Source organism: Strix uralensis, chromosome Z, assembly GCF_047716275.1.
Source record: "Strix uralensis isolate ZFMK-TIS-50842 chromosome Z, bStrUra1, whole genome shotgun sequence".
NCBI lineage: Eukaryota > Metazoa > Chordata > Aves > Strigiformes > Strigidae > Strix > Strix uralensis.
The window spans coordinates 25,005,040-25,019,505 of NC_134012.1; positions in this window are offsets into that span (position 1 = coordinate 25,005,040).

The following is a 14,466-nucleotide window of genomic DNA, read 5'->3' on the forward strand; positions in this document are numbered from 1 at the left end:
TGATCATTTATTCTCCTAGTAAAATAGTCCGTAAAGTTATATGATGAAGTCAATGTTAAAAAATGTTTAGAACAGGAGCATCAAGGTTAAATGTAATTTTGTTCCTCACTCTGAGAAAACTACCATGTGCTGGCCTCTACTAACAATACAATTTATCTCTTTACTTCAGCTCTCAAAAGCACCCGAGGGAATTAGGTACCCAACACCCAGGGAAAAGCACTGGACCCTGACTACCTTGGTTAATTTACTGAGACTCCTGTGAAAATTCAGGCTGAAGACTGACAGCCCAGGGCACCAACCTTCTTCTTGAGGGAGTATTTTTATCCAAATCTTTAAGTCAGCTGTGCATCACAGCATGTTTGGCACACCATTTTCTAAACAAACCAATGACTATCATAACACAGGAGCACATTTACAGTGGCACAGAAATTAACCTAAGCACCTTTATTGGTACACGTCAGTATTCACCTTTTTAGCAAAGCTTGTATACCTTTGGACAGTTTTTATGCTTGATCATGAACAGAGTCTGTGCTTTACAAGGTTTCATGGGATTTTTCTGTATCAACTTTTCTGAAAAATTTTAACTAGGCTCTTCTCCAGAAAGGTCTAAATATATTCTGTTATAACTTTCCTTTTTCCTTTTTTTAAAAATATAGTTTCTCTACATTTACATTGAGCCTGATTTTATACAGAGAAGATCTAAGCATTCATCAAAGCAACAGAAAAAGTCTTTCTTGGGTGCTTTTTTAATTTCTATTTTATTTTATCGATGAGTAGGAAATAACAGTGAAGTGACTTCCTGCTTCATTCACATCACAAATCTCATACATCTAAGAGGGATGTTTATGGCAGAGGAGGCTGAGAGACCCTCTGCAAGTGATTAAAATCCAAAGTGGTGTTTAGACTGGGGCAATAGGAGAAGCCATTTATTTCAAGAATACTCCAGGCCCACCAACATTATTAATCTTGGCTGAAATGACAAAAAAAAAAAAAAAAAAAAAGAAGAAAAACAAGTGGGGATGGGGGTAGGGGGACAAATGGAAAGAGAGACATAAAAACTATGGCTGTTCTGAGAGATTTTGAAAGACTAAAGAAAGAATTATGAGCATAACTGTCCAAAGAGGGAGGTTTATAAAATTAAGAGATCCTCATGGAAAACAACCTGTGAGACTGAAAAATATATATACCTGAGTATTTGTGTTTCTGGCTCGTGAAATCTGGTTGACTGGCTTCCACCCTCAGTCTGCTTTCACACCAAGGAAGGGCCATGGGCACAGCAGTCCCCAGAGCTGCACCATGACTGAAAAGCATATAGTTTCTGCCCTGCTTGCACTGGTACCTTGCTTTGGTCAGCTGGAGGTCAGCTTTGTCCAGAACCAGTATCAGTGGTGGGTGCTGGCTCTCCCCTGAGGGCACACAAGGAGAATGGGACATTCACTGTGGCTTGTGTCCACCCTGCACGCCTGCTCCTGTGCAGCCCTGACGCAGGGGCTACACTTTGCAGCAAGCCCTCTGTGAGCAAGAGGAGGTTCTCCAGTGCAATATGGAGACTGGCAAAAGCATCTGAGAGCATGAGCTCTTGAAAGGGTTGGGCCACAGGGATGGTGCAGACACCCCTTAGCAGGTGCCAGTCTGGGCTGCTGCAGTACCATCGCTGGAGAGATTTCAACTTAATCCTGAACAAAGCCTAACCATGGGAGGGCAGCATTCTGTGACAATATTTTCCACTGAATGGGGGTGTTTTGTGTGGATGCCAGCCTGTGGTGCTGTGGTTTTGTTGCAGTCCCTAATTAAGTGTTGGGTGATTGGGCATGACCGACTCACCCGTTGCCCAGCACGAACTGACCCTGCCCATGGCAAGGCTGTTTTGCTGGTGCAGTGGCCTGACTCTGTAAAGAAGGTGAAACTGTAGATGCTTTGGTAACAAAGACAGTATGTTTTCAACATAATCTGAGAACTGATTTAGTCTCAAGGGGAGCAAACACTGGATTTCCAAAGATCTTTTTCTTGTACCTTGTTTATTTTTCTTCAGCTACAGCTAAAATACCACCCTTCTGCCTATCTGCTAGCTCATTTTCTCTCTTTATTTGTGGAATATTCTTAGTGAAGATTCAGTTTTAAAAATAAAGTGTTACCCAATTAGCACAAAACTTGGGTATTGCAGAAAGAAAGCAAAACAATTAATTTCACACAGCTGGAATCTAAATTTCCATTAGTAACAGTTTAAAAAGACTGAATCTACTGAGCCCATTCAAAGTGGTTAATATTTGAACTGCCTGCAGTCCTCCCCATCTTCTGATACAGGTAATACATTTTTCTTTTGCAGTCAGTGCAGCTGATTGTCTCTCAAGTGTCCTTTTAAATATATTAACAACCAATAATCTGCTGTCGACACGTTACAGAAACTGATTCCCTTCATAAAAGATATAAGTACCTCTCAGGATTAATTTGGTCATTTCTTTGTATATATTTAAAATTCCCATATGAGCAGAAAGCATCTCCTTCTTCATCCTTTAAGAAAAGCTTCTTCACAGAATAGCTAAATGTTGCTTTTTTTTCAGTTTTCCCACTGACATTAAGCACTGTGAAGCAGGGAAAGGAAGAGGTATATTTTCAAAGAGATTGAGAGCCATACATTTACTTTCAAGGCCGTTCTCACAAATCCAAATTGAGTTTTGTCCCACTTTGAGAAGAACTTAAAGATACAAAACTTCTTATTATGACACAAAAACATTAAAAACAAAGTGAGATTTTAAAGCTGTAGCTTTGAAGAAAAAATTATATTTGCCTGATTATGGTTTGGAAATATTTACTTTAAATCTATATTTTCCTTAGTAGATTTAATACTACTATATTTTTCTACAGAAAACAGTCAACCTCTTTTAAAATATTTTTGAGTGTCCAGCAAGAATTTATTAGAAATCTTTCTGAATTCCTGCCCTGTTCTTTCTCTTTTCTCAAAAGGTATTGACTGGTTGAAACAGAGTCTTTGCAGTGACATGCTGGGAGCACTGAAAGCTCTTTCCTGGGTTAGTGACACATTTTGGAGCTAACATCAGTAATAATTGCTGATAATACTACTAAGGAAACACTCACGATAGCTGGTCATTACTTGACTTGAAATACTGCATTCATATTACTCCCTTGCAAGATCTTGAAAACAAAGTGTATGTGCTTTACATCATGACTCATAAAATAAATACAAAACAAGAGATCACCACCTCCCCCTCTATCACAGACTGAACCCAGAGTCAAATGAGCGATTTCATGTTGCAAACATGTTTCTCTACAGCCCACCAGCCCACTGAGTTCTTTCACCATACAATTTGCTAGAACACATCCTGCACTCCTCCCACTGCAGCGGTGGCAAAACCTTAAGACTGTTTGCTACCCTTCTTTGTAGAATCTAACCACCTTTGAATTCACCCGCTAACTTCCCATGCTGGACATAGCTTCTTGTGATCAGGACGTATGCTTATCATTCACAGGAGTCAGAAGCTCCTTCCTTGCAAAAGAATCTTCCAACAACCACTCTTCCTTGTTTTGTTGTTGTCACTTTCTCTTGCTGAGAATCTTGTTGCTATTCACTGGACGTCATCTGAACCTTTTGAGAAAATTCAGTTTGTATTATACTACAGATTCTCAGTTTGGCTGGCTTGCTCATTTTCTGGACTGCCAGTTGTCGAAGCTGCCGTTATGGAACATCTGAGGTCAACGCTATGGAAGTCTGTTGTGAGAATCAGATCTTCGAAGTGGTTGTTCACGTGCAGATATTTATTCACAAGGGCTGATGGGAGCTGGACAGAGGAACTTTCTCTGATTCCCACCCAATGTCATTTCCAGGGCTCTGCCCACCCAGGGGAGGGCTGCCTATTACTCCTGCCTGAGTTGCACGGGGGTCCTGTTGGCCCTTCCTCCTCCTGCCCAGTCCTCTAGACGGTAGCCCTGCCCGCATGCACATCAACTGGCCCTCCCTTGCTTGGTGTCATCTGCAATCTTGATGGGACTTCACCACCCTGCTCTATTATCTCATCATGGGACTCTCTCTATAAAATGTGGCTTATGCTGCAACTCATTATTATTAAATAAGAAATAAAAAAATTAAAACCCCCCTGAGTTAAGGATCTGGAACACACTCTTTCCTACCCAACTTCAATACTTTAACAACTAGGATATGAGGTCAGTTTTAATTTCCCTGTCTAAATAAGTGAACAATATTTATATAAGATACTAAACACAATTAATTGACCCAGTACTTCCATCCTGTAGAACCAATGTTTTTGAACATTTTCACATTAAAATTAGTTAAAAAGGCAGTTATAATCCTATACATCACAGAGCCTCTCTTCCCCAAATTCCTGCTTCATCTCTTAGATTAAATTTAGCAGGGAGTGGACTTCCACTCATTACACTCATAAAACAACAGCTGTACAATAATAACAAGGATACATGAGCAAACGTCTTTTGTTTTTGCTAACCCAACAGACTGAACAAACCAACCAGAAAAATCACAGCAAGATTAAGTGAAATGCAAGACTACACCTTCTTAATTGTTATACAGCTTGTCTAACTTTTAGGCACCTGCAAAATCCTCAAAGGCAGTGTTTATCTGCTCGATACCAGTGTAAGTGCCTACACTCTGTGCTGATGCTTCCCCCAGGCTCCCCATCACACTGGGCTGCTGAGGGGCCAGGACAGGAGCACTGTGTGCTGCAGAGGTGACTTCCCCTCTGTCCTTCTCGTCCTCACAGACATGTTGCAGAGAGTGTTTAACAGCTTGCTGGCAACAAAAAGGAGAACCTTTGGTCAGCATGTGACTATGTATCCTGTTATATCTGGTGGCAGTGCGAGTAATAGATTCCTTTAAAATGATGGCAAGTTCATTTTCAGGTGTTTCCCTCAGCCTGATCCAAGGTGAGGAGCTTGCCCCAGTTCTGTTGTATCGGAAAAAATGCCCACACTCGTAAAACTGTTCAGTCACAGGTGAGGCTTTCTCAATCCTTCCTTTTCCTTTCCTTCCTAAACACAATCAAAACACATATTCTAAATTGGCTCAGGGACGTAAAAACTCCCTGTTTCCTCCCAACACAAATACTTCAACCACTTGGAAACTAAACCAATTTGTTGTTTTCTGACTATCTGGGTAAGTGATCGTTCTTTTTATTATTTTCCTGCATTGTTCACAATTCCATGTGTCACACTGATTCCCAACTGTAAAATGAGGCAGCTATTTACTGAAAACTGCTTGTATATATGCTGTGATGCCAATTCCCATTGCAGCTGTGTGAAAACAACTGATTTGTCAGTGCGTCATGCAAAGCTTTCCTTCCTCCCCTGCTCTCCTGGGAAAGCATTATCCTTCTGACACTTAATAGACATAAACTGCAAAGTCCTTTGGAAGTAAGGCTGAACATAAACCAGAGTGGTTTGAAATGTCTTGCTTTCATTAGGCCTTTCTCCTAAAGGATTGATATTCTGCAGCTGAACTCATCCATCATGGAAGTTAATGTGTTGGGGGAGTCTGGGAAGGTGGCAGGGAAGAGGGCTGGGTAGGAGACCAGGGATTTATCAGCTGATAGTGCTTCAAGCAGAGGAAATACTGTGAATTCAGAGATACCTCAACACAATGAAAACATATTTGGATATCCCTTTGAAACAAGTGCTGTTAGCTTTGCAAGTATCCAGTGCACCAGCTCCGCACAGAAACTCTCCTTCTATTGGATAATGAACTCCAAAATATATTTTCAGCAGTATGAGCCAGCAGAGAGATGGAAGTAAGAGGAAAATGGAAAGGATTGCTATGAAAAGGCTGAAACTGCACTCAGAATTTTCTCCAAATATCCTCTTTTGCTGTTTTCACAAAGTCTGGATGTTGCCCTGCAGCAAATGAGTGAAGGGGAAAAAAAGTTTGCCATGAAAGTAGTTTAAAATAGCCATGCCTGATAAACAAAAAAATCCACCAGACTTTGTATCAAAGAAAGAATGTCTAGTCCAATAAGCTCTCTTAAAGATAACTTTTCAAATGTCAGGAGAGGAGTTGTCTCCTTAAAATAACATTTTTTTTTTTTTTTTTTTTTTTTTAAATGTAGCTGTCATGAATCTCACTATGTAAAGAATGAGGAAAAAAAATAAACCAGGTACTGAAGTGTTTTTTTCCTCCGTTTTGTACTGACTGAGATATTTTCCTGAATTTTCTCTTCACTGTTTTCTCTGACTTTCTATCTCCTGGTGGTGTAGGCTGTGAAGGGTCTGACACTGACTTGCATGACTTAGCTCCTCTTTAGACCAAGCCTGCAAACTTTGAGAGGACTGGGGGAATATAGCCACACAGGACTGACCACACCAGCTCGGGTCTAAGGGCCAATAAACCCAGGATCATATCGCGCAAGCTTTTGTAAGAGATACGAACAATTCAAGCCTAGAAATCCTTTTTGTACTGATGCTTAAGGTTAATACATTCTCTGCAAGCAGTTAAACTTTATGAAGCATATGTGACATATTACCATCCCTCAGACACTGCAGAGAAGATATGTTATCTGTCACACACACCTTGGGGCGCTGATACAACTTCCGAACTCTTTTAATATTGTTGAGCATGTTCTCAGTGTTACTAGATTTCACCAGCTTGGTTGAAAACAAAGTCATAGAAGGAGACAGGGAGGCTCATCAGGTACATTAATTAGGTAAATTACTTATAAGTTACATTAATTCCAGAGAGCATAGAGGTTGTATTGTAAGTCTGTCATAAAACAGGGAGAATCCCAAATATGAACCACAGAAATAAATGTAAGTAGCCCTCTTAGAGGCCTTCTAATTAAATATCCAGCAGACTTTGATACTAAAAACGTGCCAAATGATCAAATCTAAGAAGAAAATTTAATATTTGGATGACAGGTCCATGTCATCAAAACATACACAGAAAGTCAATTACTCTTCTTTTAATGAGACTGAGCATAAAAATGCCTTTCCACAGCCAAAAGCTATGAGAAATGACACAATTTTAGCAATAGAAGTAATTTAGATTAATTGCACAGTGCATTAGAACTGGTTTTTTCAGCCCACTGCAACTAGACTAAGCTGCATTTGCCAACTGCCATCTATCTACAGGAGTTTTGTCTTACTCAGTTTAATGCTCACTTCCCAAAGGGACGTTTTCTTTTCCTTTCTCTGTAAGGTAATATAGGAGCTGCACTACCCTGTGAAACCACACGGGTTCAGATCCTAACTACAATTTAGCATTCCCCAGGAAAGCACAAGGTTCGTGTTCATTTTAACACACATTTAAATCAGGGGACTGTCTCTTCACCTAGTTTGTGTTTTGGATCAGATGCATCACAAGATGACCTTCCTTTCTGTACATATTTTTGTGAGAACGTGAGATGGCAGTCACATTCTTAACCTCAGAGAGGTAACACACATGCTTAATATGGATACTGTCTTTACTAGGTTTTCTTCTTGGCTGATGGAGAAAAACTCTTGAATGTTCTCTTTTTAGAATTTCCTTTAGCAGAAGGCTCTTTACTGTTACTGACTGTTAGTGAAGCTTAAGGAGACAAGGTTTAGATACCTGAAGCTGGGTAATGCAATCAGCCGCCTAACAGAAAGCAGAAACAGTTTTGTCTGAACAACAGATGACAGAAATGGGTGACATGGCTTCTCTTCTGTATTGGGCAATATAATTAAACAAAATAGTGAAGATGGAATTATAAGCACATCTAAAAGTTTTTTGCAACTAAACAAGTACATTTAATTAATTTTAGAAATTATCCCATTAATGAGTGTGAATAATACAGGGAAAGTAACTAACTTATGCAATGCAAATTGCCTGTTGCTAAATATTTGACATTAGAGTTTTACCAATAAAATTCAGAGACAGCTATGCACTAAAAGAAAAAATAAGTTTAAAATATCATTGAAAGGTCCCAGATTTTTTATAAACATAAAATGAAAATAATCATGACTGTGAAACAGATTATTAATTGCAAATTGCATATCCATTTCCTCAAATAGCTGAAACCACAGAATCACAGAATCATCTAGGTTGGAAAAGACCTTGAAGATCATCTAGTCCAACAGTTAACCTAGCACTGACAGTTCCCAACTACACCATATCCCTCAGCGCTATGTCGACACTACTCTTGAACACCTCCAGGGATGGGGACTCCACCACCTCCCTGGACAGCCCATTCCAACGCCTAACAACCCGTTCTGTAAAGAAATGCTTCCTAATATCTAGTCTAAACCTTCCCTGGTGCAACTTGAGGCCATTACCAATCATTACTTGGTTAAAGAGGCTCATCCCCATCTCTCTGCAACCTCCTTTCAGGTAGTTGTAGAGGGCGATGAGGTCTCCCCTCAGCCTCCTCTTCTCCAGAATAAACAACCCCAGTTCCCTCAGCCGCTCCTCGTACGACATGTGCTCCAGACCCTGCACCAGCTTCACTGCCCTCCTCTGGACACACTCGAGTCATTCAATGTCCTTTTTGTAGTGAGGGGCCCAAAACTGAACACAGTAATCGAGGTGCGGCCTCACCAGTGCCGAGTACAGGGGCAAGATCACTTCCCTGTCCCTGCTGGCCACGCTATTTCTGACAGAATCCAGGATGGCACTGGCCTTCTTGGCCACCTGGGCACACTGCTGGCTCATGTTCAGCTGGCTGTCAATCAACACCCCCAGGTCCCTCTCTGACTGGCAGCTCTCCAGCCACTCCTCCCCAAGCCTGTAGCGCTGCTGGGGGTTGTTGTGGCTCAAGTGCAGCACCTGGCATTTGGCCTTATTGAAACTCCTACAGATGGCCTTAGCCCATCGCTCCAGCCTGTCCAGGTCTCTCTGCAGAGCCTCCCTACCCTCGAGCAGATCAACACTCCCACTCAACTTGGTGTCATCTGCAAACTTACTGAGGGTGCACTCGATCCCCTCGTCTAGATCATCAATAAAGATGTTAAACAGGAGTGGCCCCAAATCCAAGCCCTGGGGGACACCACTCGTGACCGGCCACCAACTGGATTTAACTCCGTTCCCCACAACTCTTTGGGCCCGGCCATCCAACCATTTTTTTACCCAGCAAAGCGTGCGATCATCCAAACTTCGAGCAGCCAGTTTCACCAGGAGAATGCTGTGGGAAACGGTGTCAAAGGCCTTACTGAAGTCAAGGTAAACACCATCCACAGCCTTTCCCTCATCCAATAAGCAGGTCGCCCTGTTGTAGAAGGAGATCAGGTTTGTCAAGCAGGACCTGCCTTTCATAAACCCATGCTGACTGGGCCTGATCATCTGGTTGTCCCACATGTGCTGTGTGATGGTACTCTGGATGAGCTGCTCCATCAGCTTCCCGGGCACTGACGTGAAGCTGACAGGCCTGTAATTTCCTGAATCATCCTTCCGACCCTTGTTATAGATGGGCGTCACATTGACCAGTTTCCAATCTTTCGGACCTCCCCAGTCAGCCAGGACTGCTGGTAATGATGGAATCCTTGGAATTTCACCATGGTCTAAGAGAAGAATCTCTCTCAGAAAAGCAGCAGATTTTTATCTAATGGGTCTAAAGCAGTCAGTTATTAATAAAAAGTGGAGCTGTCAGAAATTTCAGCCATTTCTTCCCTCTTGCAAACTATAGCCTGCTTGTAGTTCTGAAAGAAATAAGAAATCTTGGACAAGAAACATCACTTTGATATTTCTATAAGAGCTTACTTTTTTACTTTCTAATCTAGTTATAGCATAGTTTCAGTTGTGCTCTTAAACCAGCTAGATTACTCTTCAGGAAAATACTTCAAAAGCCTGAGGATTCCTTTAATACTTGGAAAAACATATTCTGTTTTTTCCATTATAAATTTTATCAGCACTATGCTTATGGAAGCAGAAGGGGAAGAGGAGATAAATATAGAGGAAATTATCTCAGAGGACTAAGTTGAAATACTGAAGCTGAGGAAGGAAAGGAAAATAGAAGTTGGTTTTGTTAGACAAAAAGACTTCTTAGAGGTAGAAGAAATATGGCAGCAGAAGCAGAAATAGTTACAGGTGTTACAACACCCTGATATTACACCATGCAAAGCATGCTGAAGCTATACCATGTATTAGTCAGCAGTGATGAGCTCACAGTAATATATTTAATTATGTCTGTAATATGACACCAAAACCAAGAGAAATATTACATTTCCCTGCATTTTAAAGGTCTTTCATGGCAAGTCTTTCCAATCTGAACACTTAAAATCATCATTAATATTTTGAAAAAAAGCACAAATTATGAGTGAGGAGTTCTGCAATAAAGCTATTGCACAAGTAGCTGTGCAGAGGAAAATTATAATCTTAAATGGGAGTCACAGAGAGGTTTTTGAAAAAAGAGAGGTCAAGTTTTTGTCACAAAGACTGAATGAAGGTGTGATAAAATATATCAACAAATTGAATCCTGAAGTTGAACAGAGGTCTTCTTGATGTGACCCTCAGTGAAATACTACAGTGCAAACTTCAAGGCTCGCAAAATAAAAACTGGTTTTGTATCTCATGTGACTGGACTCTAGAACTCACTGCCAGAAGAAACCATTGCGGCCTAAAATCCAGCAACATTAACACATGAGTATAAGGAACAGACACAAACGTCGGAAACTAGACCAACACCGTCACAGGGAGAGGAAGTGAGGGAGCATATAGCCCTGAATAGAGGCATCAATAGAGCAGGCTGCTTACCTCTTTTCCTGAAACAACAAGCACTGGACATATTTTGGAGACAGCAGGGGGGCAGGTTGGCACCGGTGTGGATCCATCTCTTGTTATCCTGCACAGAAATCCCCCACTTTAGCATTTGCTTATATGGGAGAGATGATGCAACAATGAAGCACACAACTTCTTGGCAATAATGGTAGTCTATTGTACAATTAAAATATTTCAGCAAAAAAGCTGACATTTTCCTCCAATATTTGTGGTTTGTTCTACTTCAAAATATGTCATGTGTTTAGACCAAATCCTGGGACCCAAACACAGAATTTAGGGACACTGTTGCACATCTGCAACAGCAGCAGCAGTGAAGCTGAAAAAAGTACAAATAAAAATATCAAAAGATGAACGTGAGAAAGAATAGCAACACACTACTCATTCTTGCAGTATCATTTTTGGTAAAATATGTGTAATCGAACATTTCACAAGCACAGGGCATATCCCATTCAAAGAATTCACAGTTCTTTATGTACAGAAAGGTGTAGATTATTGATCATGTACATTAAATTGCTTTACAAAGGCCCCACTTTTTTGATTACGCTATACAAGAAACAACTCAAGGTAAGGATGTTTCAGTTCAGCAAAATTTAAGTAGCAAGATTACATTACTGTTATAAAGATGTGATTTACCATTGTATCTTTGCAGATTTATATGTAGCATAAATACCATTGCAAATGCAGGGGCACATGCTTGGTGTAATTGATTACTGAAACAAAATGGAAAATAACCTTTAACAGTTTTACAGGAAAAATAAGACATAGAAATCATGAGCTGAGACTACATCTCTGACCTCCAAGATTGGCTTTTCATCAGAGAAAAAGATGTTTGTCATTTCAGAGTGGATCATTTGACTTTCCTCCTTCTTAAAATGCATTTCCTAGTAGTTTATGTTACAAAAAATTTCACCATAAAATTTGTCAGAGAGTTATTCTTTTCAGCTATTAGTATATTTATCCAGTCTCACTATGCCATCATTATGTCCCTGCTACATAATTGCTAGACTGAAAAAGTTAGAATACTAACAATACCTGACAACAAATAATAAAATCAACTAGTAAGTACTCCATTCAGCGTGGTAATACCAGCAGTGAAGGAATGAGTTTGTTATCTAAACATTGGGGTGCACAGAAGCGAGGTCATGCAACTCTTTGTAAAAACTAATGAATAAAGTTGGATAAAGTTTGTTTTACTAATTTTCTCTAAGCTTTGTGGGTTTTTTACATTTCAAATAAACATAAAACCACAAAGTGTCTAATTGTTTAAGAAGGGATTCAAAAGGGAAAAGTAGGTAAATTACAAAGTTTTTCTGACAGACTGTTCTCAGTTTTTGTCTTTTTCCCAAGAAAAATAGCAACAGCTAGTTTGTGATAAAACATAAAAAAAAAAAAAATTCCAGATACTAAATTAAAATTTTTAAATGAAAACAAAAATTAGTAGCATTTGTCAAAAATTATTTTTTCTTTTCAAAAGAGATTTATTTATTTACGGCTTTTTCCTAATCATATCTACAACTAGTGGGAATACTGAGAAGCCATTTAAAACTCCTTTTTTCATTGGGACTACTCTTGCTAGCAAGAATCTTTTAATAGTATCATTTAAAATATTTCACTCCTGTTGCTTATGAATACATTATGTTCTTTAGCTTTTCCTTCATAACTGTTGTCTACTTTTGAAGCTGGCCATATGTCAAAGCAAGCTGTGACATATAGTTGAATACAATAACGTGTTTACTGTGGCTTACTCATGATGTTGAAAAACTAACTCTTATGTCCATTAAACTGACAGCTCACTAACCCTTACAGCTGCACACAATACTGTACTTTTAAGCAACAATCTTAACTTAGTGCTGCTAATTGAATTGGAAGAGACACCAAAAAATTTAGCACATGATATTTTATATATAAGTAGAACACTATCGCATTTTTTTGGGATTCAATATTTCTTTTTAAAAAAATTATGGTTTCCCTTGAAAAATTCTTTGTTCTTCACATTAGTCTACTTTGAGGTTTTATCCCAAACATTTTCAGAAACTTTTGATAACTTTAAACTTATCAACAATGACTAATTATAAAGTTAGTCCAGATAGTAAATGTGTTTTTTGTAGTTACAAAAATGGTTTTTATTTGTTTGGGTCAGAATGTCAAGCAAGCACACTGACAAAAACAACTTGTGCTTAAATTTCATATCCTTTTTTTGTATAAACTGTTAATTTAGAAAAGTGTATTTCATTAGTACTGTTAAAAAAAAAATTGGATTTTTCTTCCAGAAAATATGATTTTCATGATAGAGATTTGAATGTCTCTCACCTATTCCAGTGTTTTACCTACATTTGATTCTGCTTTATAGGAATTTGATTTTTCAGTGCCCAATACTTCCCAAAATGGTAGGTGTGGTTTTCTATTTTATTATGAAAAAGAAATGATCAAAATATTTTCACTTTGCAACATGGTTTTCACATTGTATTTTTAAAAGATCTCTCCAAGGTTCCTAAAAGGAAATATACACCCTGCCATTCCTGCCCCTTCTGAGAGAGGTTCTAGGCTGAAATTTTGCCCCAGCAGCACCTGACCCTGTGGCATCCCCTCAGCAGGACCAGAGCCATGGCTCATGGTCTGCTTGGGGCCTGAAAAGCTCATGGAGAGCACCTGGGCTTCACAGCCTCAAGTCACCTTTGGCAGGGCGCAAGTGTTTCCTCTGGAAGAAGAACAGTCAGGTAAAAATCTAAAAGCTAAATGTTATGATCATTCACCTGTAAATAGTTTATGCTTCTGAGAGTAATTGCTTTGGGTTTCCTTCAGTCTTAGGGACTGTGTTTCAAGTAACTCAACAGGACTAGTTTGTACCTTATAAATTTTTAAATGGTTTTAAGAAGCATCCTGTGTCTGTGTTGTTACAGCCGAGACACAAACCCTGTTAGAGAAATAATTGCTGCTCAGTTTCTTCTATACCAGCTCCTTTATGACCAAAGCCTTTAATGAAGAGCAAACCTGCTACTTACAGCTGTGGATCATCAATTCTTTGCATCGATCTTCTCCCCAGCATCGACATTGATGTATTCCTCTAACATATTCATTTTCAATGATCCCAAGAGACTACACGGGGTAAGACACCAGTTTGTCTTAACACAAATAGCTTTCATACAGTTTTTCCAGGTCAATAACATATATAAAGCCGGGGAAACAAATATGGGTTTAATTGTATCTGCTACAAAACATGCCCCTTCCCCTAACAAGGTGGACACTCAATGAGGAAATAAGGAGCAGGTATAGAAACAGAAATACCAGGAGTTTTCTCCAAGGATTTGTGTGCCAAGAGAAGAGGGGAAGGGGTCTCATTTTAAAAACATTTTCAGTACAAACATAACTAAAACAAAACAAAAGAAAACCCAAACCACAAACCACAGAATGTTAAAAATAAATGTCCAAGACCCATTTCTTTAAATACCAGGTTATAATTCTTGTTCATCTTCCCATATGTTGGCAAATTATACATATTTTCAAGATTTTGTTCTTTATATTCCTGAAGTTTAAAACTGAATAAAAATATCTCAATGAAAATATATATAACTTGGCTTTTGGTTTTCTTAAACTAACATTTCAACAAGAAAATTTGTGATGAGCCCAAAACATTTAGTTGAGATGAGCCCAAAGCTATAAAAAAAATTTGCTGTTTTCACAGTAGCTTTCAATTTCTGTGGTTGAAAAAGTAATTTGAACTGCCACTGGACATCAAGTCAGCCAAGATCTATGCATGT